This window comes from Myodes glareolus, chromosome 26 (assembly GCF_982192425.1).
Source record: "Myodes glareolus chromosome 26, mMyoGla1.1, whole genome shotgun sequence".
NCBI lineage: Eukaryota > Metazoa > Chordata > Mammalia > Rodentia > Cricetidae > Myodes > Myodes glareolus.
In genome coordinates this window covers 20,146,760-20,156,479 of record NC_142051.1, presented here as the reverse complement: position 1 = coordinate 20,156,479, position 9,720 = coordinate 20,146,760, and the positions used below count along the sequence as shown (strand labels likewise).

At 45.6% G+C, this 9,720-nt stretch overlaps 1 long non-coding RNA gene across 1 annotated transcript; it reads left to right on the top strand.

Moving 5' to 3' along the window:
- The first annotated feature begins 2,110 nt into the window (after positions 1-2,110).
- LOC148117767 (uncharacterized) lies at positions 2,111-8,603 on the top strand. Its single transcript, XR_015736784.1, has 3 exons — positions 2,111-2,276; positions 5,567-5,749; positions 8,347-8,603. It is a non-coding gene; the product is annotated as an uncharacterized LOC148117767 (long non-coding RNA).
- The last annotated feature ends 1,117 nt before the right edge of the window (positions 8,604-9,720 follow it).

Here is a 9,720-nt window from a genome sequence, read left to right as displayed (position 1 = left end):
GCCCCTGGGAGACCCTGGGTCTCCAGGGCTCGCTTTTCGTAAGAACTTGATTCAGCATGGGGCCTGTTTGCAACAAATGAGTCAGCAGCCTTAAACTAGGCAATCCCGTTAGTCAGATGCAATAGAAAAGGGCTAAGGGGGAAAGTATGAGAGGGCTCTCTCACATACGTCAGTGTGACTCCTAGGTTTGAGTCTTCTAGGCCTCCTAACGACTTCGAGTGAGTTGGTGTATATATGACTAAACCCGTGTTACAATGTTCAGACCATTACTAGTTTATGAACCAAATTCCTGTAAAACAGATTGAGACATACCAGCTAGAGAACGGATTTACTTAAAGGATTATGTGGGAGGTTACATCCTTGTACTTAGAAAGAAGCACTTCTTCTGGGTCATTTGTTTTCCTGAGACGGGAGTCTTGCTACATTGTAGCGGGCCTAGTCCTGTGCTTGCTCTGTAGCCCCAGCTTGAAGTGATCCTCCTGCCTCTCCATCCTGAGTGTGGGGATTACAGGCACACGTCACCGTACCTAGTTAGGAACAAACAGTTCTGTCCTTTTTCAGACTTCTCAATGATAGCTTTTCTTGGGTTTCTTTGAAGTTATACCTAATTAGAATTCAGCTACGATCATTTTACTTGTCACTTAAGATTTTATACAGGCGTGTCATTGTGCATAAATTGCGCTTTTGGAAACTTCTGCATAGGTTACTTTTTGGACCCTAACCTTCTCTGTAGATTTCTAGATCATCCCCCTGAGTAGAGGCCTTCAGTGAACGTTGCCTTTTTTTAAAAAAAAAAAAAAATTAAAACTAGGTGTTAGAAATCTCTGCTCGGTCTTGCTCCTCCCATTCCAGACCCTGCCCCTCAGAAAGCCCGTCAAGGGTCAGCCTCCCCCCCCCCCCCCCAGTTGATCAAGACCAGGGTATTTAGCACCTGGTCTCCTGACCTGCCCCATGCTGTCCCTCCTGCCTTCCTGAGAGTCACCCGGGAGTTACTTCACTCTGTTTATTAAATCTGGATTTATTAATTTGGTCTGATTTGACTTACAGTATCAGTGGAGGATATCCAGTAGCCAGGGATCCAATATTTATCACGGGGCATGCTGGCATGCCGTTGTAATCGCTGCACCTGGCTGCAGAGCCAACAGGATCAGCATACATTTGAGAACATCCCGTTCAGCGCAGCGTGTTCCAGGCCAGCCAGGTTCACTTAGCAAAAACACTGTCTCAAAACAGAATGAAATAAAACAAATTTTAATCGATACATAAACATTTATGCCATGTCCGAATGCACCCAAACACACATATACACACACACACATACACACATATACTATGTAGTGAGGGGATATTTAAAAATGTTTTGTATCTTATATTTTGGGAGGAACAGGCATTCTATGGATTTTTCTTCTGCACTTCAGCCTCCATTTCCTGCATGTGGAGGTTGCAAACTGGCTGATAAACGGGCAATGGAGGTAGGGGGTGGGAAAATTTTGTGGGGGTACCTGAAGAGAGAAACTCCAAGGTGTCTGAATAAGTAGAATGAAGTTTTTATTAACCACCGGTGGGACTGTCCCAAGCAGGTTAGCGGTGGTAACTTGTGGTAAACGGCCTTGACCTCCGGTTAGTCCCGGTTTTTAAGGACAAAAACTCAACTGACACCTACATAGCTCAGGGTCCGATTGTGTAGGAATTTAGAGTTGGTCTAAGTGACCAGAAACCAGTTTTACCCAAGACAGTTTTCACACTGGAAATATTCTTAGGAATAGCTCAGGAGCTTTCACTTCTGAGACGCCATACCTATAGCTCAGTAGCCTGCTGAAAAGGAGGGTTTGGTTGAGCTCAGTTGGTACGCTTGAGTTTGACTTCCTGGGAATCTTGCAGCCTCCTGTCCCGTGTCAGCTTTTAGACCAGCGACTCTCAGCCTCTAAATCATGACCCCTTGGGGTCAACTGACCCTTTCACAGGGGTCGTGTGACCGTCCGCATATCAGACATTTACGTTATGAGTCATGAAGACAATAGTAACATGACAGTTATGAAGCAGCAATGAAAATAATTTTACAGTTGGGGTTCAGAGCATCATGAGGAACTGTGTTAAAGGGTCACGGCTTTAGAAAGGTCGAGAAACACTGTTTTAGACGATCTTGCTCTTTATTGGAACACTGACGCACTGGAGATAAGATAAGCACTCACTCATCTGGGACTCACTTGACTAGGATCTCGTCAAGGAAAGGTGGATTCTGAGGAGCCAGGATGACCATCGACAATTGACTCCAGGTAAAAAAACTGGCAGGTGATGAACTAGGGATCAGAGTTCAAGAGGAGCAAAGACTAGAGGTGCAACTTATGGCCAGGTAGTGAGTAAAGCTATGTTGGACTGTGTGTGTGTGTGTGTGTATGTGTGTGTGTGTGTGTGTGTGTGTGCGTGTGCGATGCTGAAGGTTGAAGCAGGCCAAGAGAGGCCATTTCTCCATCTAATCAAGTCATTTGTCCTTAGTTCTAGCTTCATGTTGCTCTGTGGGCTTCATGTTACGGCGTTTTCAGTTTTCAAAAGAAGTAATTCATCTGATGCTTTATAGAAACTACATGGCCGATTTCAAAGGTAGCACTGCAGTTAGAAATTGTGTGAGCTAAACCAACTCTTGGTTGCCTCTATTCAAAGCTGATTTCAGAATTTCATGCTGCATGCTGGTTTGTACTACTTACTACCTGGGTGTGTTAGGTTCAAAGGAAACTTCACGCCTCCAAATTCTGGCATGCAGGTTTCCCCACTACTGAAAGAGCCATTTCCTCATTTCTGTCAGAAGGGACAAATGACTCTCTGGGGTGCCTACCAGCTTCTGGAAACATATGCTGGCCTCCAGGCCTCCTCAGTACCTGTGCTTCTTCTCAGCTCTTCTCACCCCACCCCTATCCTAAAGTTTTCCAGCTCAGGGCTTCCCTTCCTGCAACTTCTCATTCCTATACGACCCTGCCATTTCAACCACGAGCTTTCTTGGTCCCCCTTTCTTGGTCATTTCTTTTGGCTTCCTGTCTTGGTCTCCTCTCTTTTGGTCCTTTCTTTGTCTTCCTCTTTTACACCCCACCCCCATGGCCAAGTCCAGTCTGCTGGCCGGTCGCTCAGCCTACTGCTTTCTCTCCCTGCTCTGGACTCTCCCAGATGCCTCTGACGGTTCTCTCTCATATCTATGATAAAGATCTTCCCTTCAACCCTACTTTGGAGCAGTCATGTCCTCATACAGTGCCCCATACAATGGGCAACTGTAAAATCTGTGTTTGGATAAAGACTCGAAGAAGATTCAGTAAGTAGCTGTGTGTATGTTGAAAGTTAAGGTAAGTTTTAGTTTGCTTTTTTGTTGCTGTGGAAGAAAACTACCACCACCACCACCACCACCACCATCACCAGCACCATCACCTCCACCACCACCTCCAGCTCCACCTCCACCACCACCACCTCCACCACCACCACCACCATCACCTCCACCACCACCATCACCAGCACCATCACCTCCACCACCCCCTCCAGCTCCACCACCACCACCACCACCACCACCACAAAAAAACCAAACCAAAACAACAACAATAACAAAACAACTCTGACCAAAACCAGCACAGAGAAGATAGTGTCTGTTTGATTTACACTTCCAGGTCACACCCTATTTTTGATGGAAGTCGAGGCAGGAACCTGGAGGTCGGGACCTGGAACAGGAAGCATGGAGGGATGCTGCTTTCTGACTTGCTCTCTGGCTGCTTTGCTCAAGCTTAAGATAGCCTTCCTAAGCATCCCAGGACCGCCTACTTGAGGATGGTACTGCTCACAATGAGCTGGTCCATTCTGCATCAATTAATAATCAAGACAGCCCTCCACAGATATACCCACAGGCCAATCTGATAAAGGTAACTCCTGAAACAGGGCTTTCTTCTCAGATGGCCCTAGTCTATAATAACTTGATGGTTAAAGCTAACTAAAATGAGACAATTTCAGGGCCAGGGTTGTAGCTCAGTTGGCAGAGTATTTGTCAAGCATGCAGAAGACCCTGGGTACTATCTCTAACACAGCATAAACCAGGAGTGGTGGGCACATTCAAACTCCAGCACTTGGAAGGAAGGCCTGAAAAGTTCAAGGTCACTCTTTGCTTCATTAGTGATTTCCAAGCCAGCCTGAGCTAGGTGAGACCCTGCCTCAAAACAACAAATCAAAACACAGAACCAAAGCCTAGAGCTAAGATCATTGTCAGTGTTGGTTGGCTGAGCCTGACCCAGAATCCTCATCTAGTACAGAGCTCTGGACTGGTCCTTCCTGACCTTGGCCAGCTTAGGGGGAATGAACGGCTATCTATGCTAAATGGTTTAACAGTGTCTTCCTTCCCCAAGTCCCGTTAGAGATTTATCTTTGAGAAAGATGTAGACAGTTTTCTATGAAGTACAAGAAAACGTTCCAAACTCTAGGGTCAAGCAGACATGGACACAGGGATGATTGCACAGATCCTGAACTTTCTCCTTTTGCTTCTTGCCCCTGCTCCTTCATCCCATTTTCAATATTTACTGTCATTCATTTGTGCATGCGTATGTTATAGCATATGTGTGAAAATCAGAGGAAAATTTGGGCAAATTAGTTGTCTTCTTCCACCACGTACACCCCAGGATTCAACTCAGGTCATCGGGATTGGCAGCAAACACCATTGCCCACTGCCTATCTCGCCAGAACCACTGCCCCACATCCGGTCCTGCTGGACAGTAATGCCTAAAGCTTGCTTTCAGCCATCGACCAGAGACGGTAGATAATTAGTTTTCTGAGTAAGACTCAATAGAAACCCAATTTTCTTGAAAAGTCAGAGACGATAAAAAACACATGGTCTTTGGGGGACATTTCCAATATAAGCCATGACAGAGATACTGATAATAAATTTAGTTCTCTCTTTCCATAGTTATCTGACGTAGATATTCTTCACCTGTCATTCCCCTGCCATAGCCCCGTTTAGCATCTCTACTTTCTCAAAGCAGTGATTCTCAAGGAGAGAAGATGACACAGATAACCCTATACGTGTCTGAGTTTGTCTCCTGTGGTTTAGGTGACAGGAATCCTGTGGCCTTTGAGAAGATGCCTTTCGAAGACTTTATAACGTTGCGTGTTTCACCCGGGAGTCATGACAAACTTAGGATTTGTAAGGGCCTAAAAGGATTCTTAGAAGATGGTCTCAATCTCCTGGCCAATGAAGATCTTACAGTGTGTGTGTGTGTGTGTGTGTGTGTGTGTGTGTGTGTGTGTGTACGCACAAGCATAACATTGTAAAGGAGAAGAATGCTTACATGTAACCACGGATTCAGACATGCTTTTATCCTCCCTTTTAGAGATTTGTTTTTAGTTTTAATTATGTGCATGCATGGGAGTGTATTTAATTATGTGGAATTGGAGTTGCAGGAGGTTGTGAGCCTCCTGATGTCGGTGCTAGGAACTGAACTCAGGTCCTCTGCAAGGACGATATATGCTCTTAACCGCTGAGCCATCTCTTGACCTCACTTTCTCCTTCTGATGTGAGTCTCAGTGGTTACTCTCTGATTCCCAGGCTATCAACAGCAGTCTGGGACATGTTTTTTCCCTCTGTGTCGTGAAGGATGGAAAGATTGGGCTGGGAAGGATGAAGTAAATAGAGTTGACTGAGCATCTGCTGTATCCAGACATGGTCTCGAACTGTGGAGGATTTCAAAGAGATGGCAACAGATTTTAAACCCAGCAGCTCTACAAACAGGTGAGAGGTGCTGGGGAGGAAGAGGAAAATAATGTGCAGCATACTCCTCATGGTAAAGGGGTTTCAGCTAGTTTTCTTCACAAGTTTCTATGTCTACGAAACTAGAGAACACTAGGTGCTTTTCTTGGTGTTCTATTGCTATGGAGAGACACTGTGACCATAGCAGCTCTTATAAAAGAAAGCATTCATTTGGGGCTGGTTCAGTCCATTTTAATCATGGCAGGGAACATGGCAGCACACAGGCAGGCATGGTGCTCGAGAAGGAGCTGAGAACTCTACATCTGGATCTGCAGGCAGCAGGAAGAGAGAGCCACTGGGCTTGACTTGAGCTTTTGAAAGTCTCAAAGCCCACCCTCGGTGACACACTTCCTCCAAGGCCACACCTTGTGATTCTTTCAAATAGTGCTCTTCCCTAGTGACCAAGCATTCAAATCTGTGACACTATTGGGGTCATTATTACTTAAACCTCCACAGTGCTGACAGGAAACTAGAAGAGGGTATACTTTAAAAAAACAAAAAACCAAAATCTTTAGTTAGGTCAGTTTTAGGTTTACAGGGAAATTAAGTAAGAAGTGCAGAGATTTCACACACACTCCCTGCCTGCCCCACACGCAACCCTCCCCCAGTTTGACTTGGGAGGAGTCACAGGCTGCAGGCGTTGGGATGTCGCTGACCTGCCCTTTCCTTCCTTGTTTAGTAAGTGATCACAGACCTACCGAGCACCACTTAATCCTTGGGATGGCTGATGAACCTGCTTCTTCCTCCCTAGCTCAATACCTCCGCCCTTAATGCATTATGTAGACTTGAAAGAGTATTTGAAAAGCTGTAAGGAGAAAGTATCTAAGTTTAAGTGAATCAGAGTCTGATGAGTTCCAGACTTAGAGCTTTCTCTCTTCCTCCTGTTTTCTTCCTTTTCCCTTTTCTCTTGCTTTCATTCTCATTCCTCCTCCCTTTCCTTCCACTGTTTTCCCTTCCCTCAGTCTCTCCTTCCCTCTTTCCCTCCCTCCTTCCCTCCCTCCTCCCCTTCCTTCTTTCTTCTTTCCTTCTTTTTTCTTTCTTCCTTCTTTCCTTCCTTCCTCTCTTCTTTCCTTCCTTCCTTCCTTCCTCCCTCCCTTTCTTTCCTTCCCTCCCTCCCTCCCTCCCTCCCTCCCTCCTTCCTTCCTTCCTTCCTTTCCCTCCCTCCCTCCCTCCTTCCCTCCTTCCCTCCCTCCTTCCTTCCTTCCTTCTTTTCCTTCCCTCCCTCCCTCCTTCCTTCCTTCCTTCCTTCTTTTCCTTCCCTCCCTCCCTCCCTCCTTCCCTCCTTCCCTCCCTCCTTCCTTCCTTCCTTCCTTCTTTTCCTTCCCTCCCTCCCTCCCTCCCTCCCTCCCTCCCTCCCTCCCTCCCTCCCTTCCTTCCTTCCTTCCTTCCTTCCTTTCTTCCTTCCTTGGTATGGTCCAGTGCATGCCAGCTAGAACTCCCCTGCTGAGCTATATTCTGAGCTTATCGTATACATTTCTGGTATACTATATGATGTTTATATTCTAGTGAGAGGCATTGTTAGATACTAAAGAGAGAGTTTTATGTGTTTTAAATTTTTTTATTTGTTATGTGTAGAAGTGTTTTCCTACATGCATGTATGTGTGCCATGTGCATGCTTGGTGCCCATGGAGGTTAGATAAGGGTTTGTGATGCCCTGGAACTGGAGTTGTAGACAATTGTGAGCTGCCATGTGGGCACTGGGAACTGAACCCAGGTTCTCTGCAGGAGCAGCAAGTGCTCTTAATCTCTGAGCCACTCTCTGGCCTAGGTTTTGGGTTTATTTTACCTTTCTTCCTTTCCTTATTTTTTTCTTCCTTTCTTTTTAAAATAGGTATAATTTAAAGCAGGATTTTGAAACTACCCTTATATTGTCAACCCTCTAGTGAGTCATCACATCAGTATATTAGGGTTCAACTTTTAGCAGCATTTTTTTTTAAGGAACATTTGGACAGAAAATAGGAAAGATGGGTGTGTTTTGTAAAATTTTTGAGTTGCCTATCTCTATGAGTGTGTATTTGGGTGTGATGTGAAATGCATTTTTTTTACTATGCTCAAAGAGTTTGAAGATATTGGTGTAATGCCTCATGCTTTCGTGGTTCCATTTAAATGCCATATGCTGTCTTTACTCACTCAGTTACCCTTTTGGTTAGTCTCCATTTCTGTGGAGACTATTGTACTGGAATAGAAATTAGGAGTTCAAATAAATATTTGCTCTGGCTGTACTAAAATCGAGGCAGCAATATACTTGATTATACAATAAACTCTCCACTTCTCCAAACCATCTCTTAGTCCATCGTTTTCTGTAGCTGTCCCCAGATTATTTTGAAAATCCTTTAGGCATACATCAGAAAGGGGTGGGAACATTCTAAAATTATTGATGGCGTTAGAAGGGACTTTTTACACAGCCAAGACATCTCTAGAGCAAACAAGGTCTTCTATGGATCAGCATGTTGGGATGCACAGATTTGTGCGTGATTCCCCTAGAAGATGCTACCTCGGATGTCAGTGAGGGCACCTGGGGAACAGCCAACACAGGACAAGGTTTCCTCTGATCTCACCTTCTTTTTTAAAATTCCCAGTTCTCCAGAACACTTAGTTGGAACCCTTCCTCAGACATTCTACCTACCAGAGGATACGGAAACACATATCAGGAAGAAGACCAGAGCTGACATCACAGCCGGAGACCATACGACGTTTGTCCCAGCCTAAATGTCTTTTGGGTTCATTTATCTCCCCATAAACATGATTTACTTTATCTTTAAAATTGTATCTTCATTGCTCCTAAACCTCTCCAGTTACCCAAGAGTGAGCAGGCGACACCCCTCCATGTATAATAAACGTGTACTTCTCTTGTTGATAAATATATGATCAGTTCTTTCCTGAGACTCTTTATGGAGTTCAAAGCAGAGGGGAGGTGTTCTTGCTTCTCCCCAGCATACATTTGAAAGCATAGTGCAGGCCCGCTGGCCGTTTCCTCTGCTCGCTCTTCTCAGCCACTCAGCTGGCGTGATGCAGGGCACAGGCTGGCTGATTACTGGACAGGCTTATCTGGAGCCTGGTTATCTCCATGGGGTCCCTCCGGAGCTCCTAGAATCTGTGGAGTGGGGTTGTGTCATAGGGAACGCCTGCTCGGCTGCCACCTGCAGCCAGAGAGGGAGGGTGTGAAAGTGCCTGGCTGGGCCAAGAAGCTTCCTCAGGCTTCTTCTGCAAGGTTGTAAGAGCTCCATTGTCCCGTTTGGCCTTCAAGCACACCAAGCCCTGATTTGATGGCTAGTTAGTCTAAGGTAAAATGTCAAGGAAATCAATGTTTCGTAGACCCTTTTTTAAGAGCTCAAAACAAAGCAAAAATGAGAACCCCCAAGACATTAAGCTACACGCCCTCCCACCCCTATGTGAAGCTGATTTTGCCCAGAAATGTTATTTGTAAGGAGTCTGAGATTTAGAAATCTCCCTTATAACTCAAGGACCCCCCCATAGGTCAATGGGTAAAGCTAGCTTTTAATTTTGTTCCGGTCAAGGTCGTTTGCTTTCTCTGACTGCACCATGGCTCCCCAGATTCAGGAATCAGCATACGGTCGAGGAAGATACATGGTTGTCCCATTTGGGAACTGACTTTGTTTGTTTGTTTTTGTCCTTGTCGCCTCTGTTTCTCTCTTCCCAATTTATTATTTGACGTGACAGGGACAAAGAAGTGCTGGAAGGAAGGGCACAGCTTCTCGTTGACCTCGTCCACCTCCAGCAAGCCTGGGATACCTCCGTACATTTATTCGAGACTCTTTGACTATACCATCTGCCCTCCCGGTTTCTCTGTCACGTGCAGATCTGAGAAGGGCCATAAGGTGACAGTCACAACTGGAGGGAGGAATTTATCTAACGTTGGACTCTCAGGGAATGAGTGCCCGTCGTCAGGGGAGGAAATGAGTGCCCGTGGGTGCGTCCTGCCTTCTTCTCCT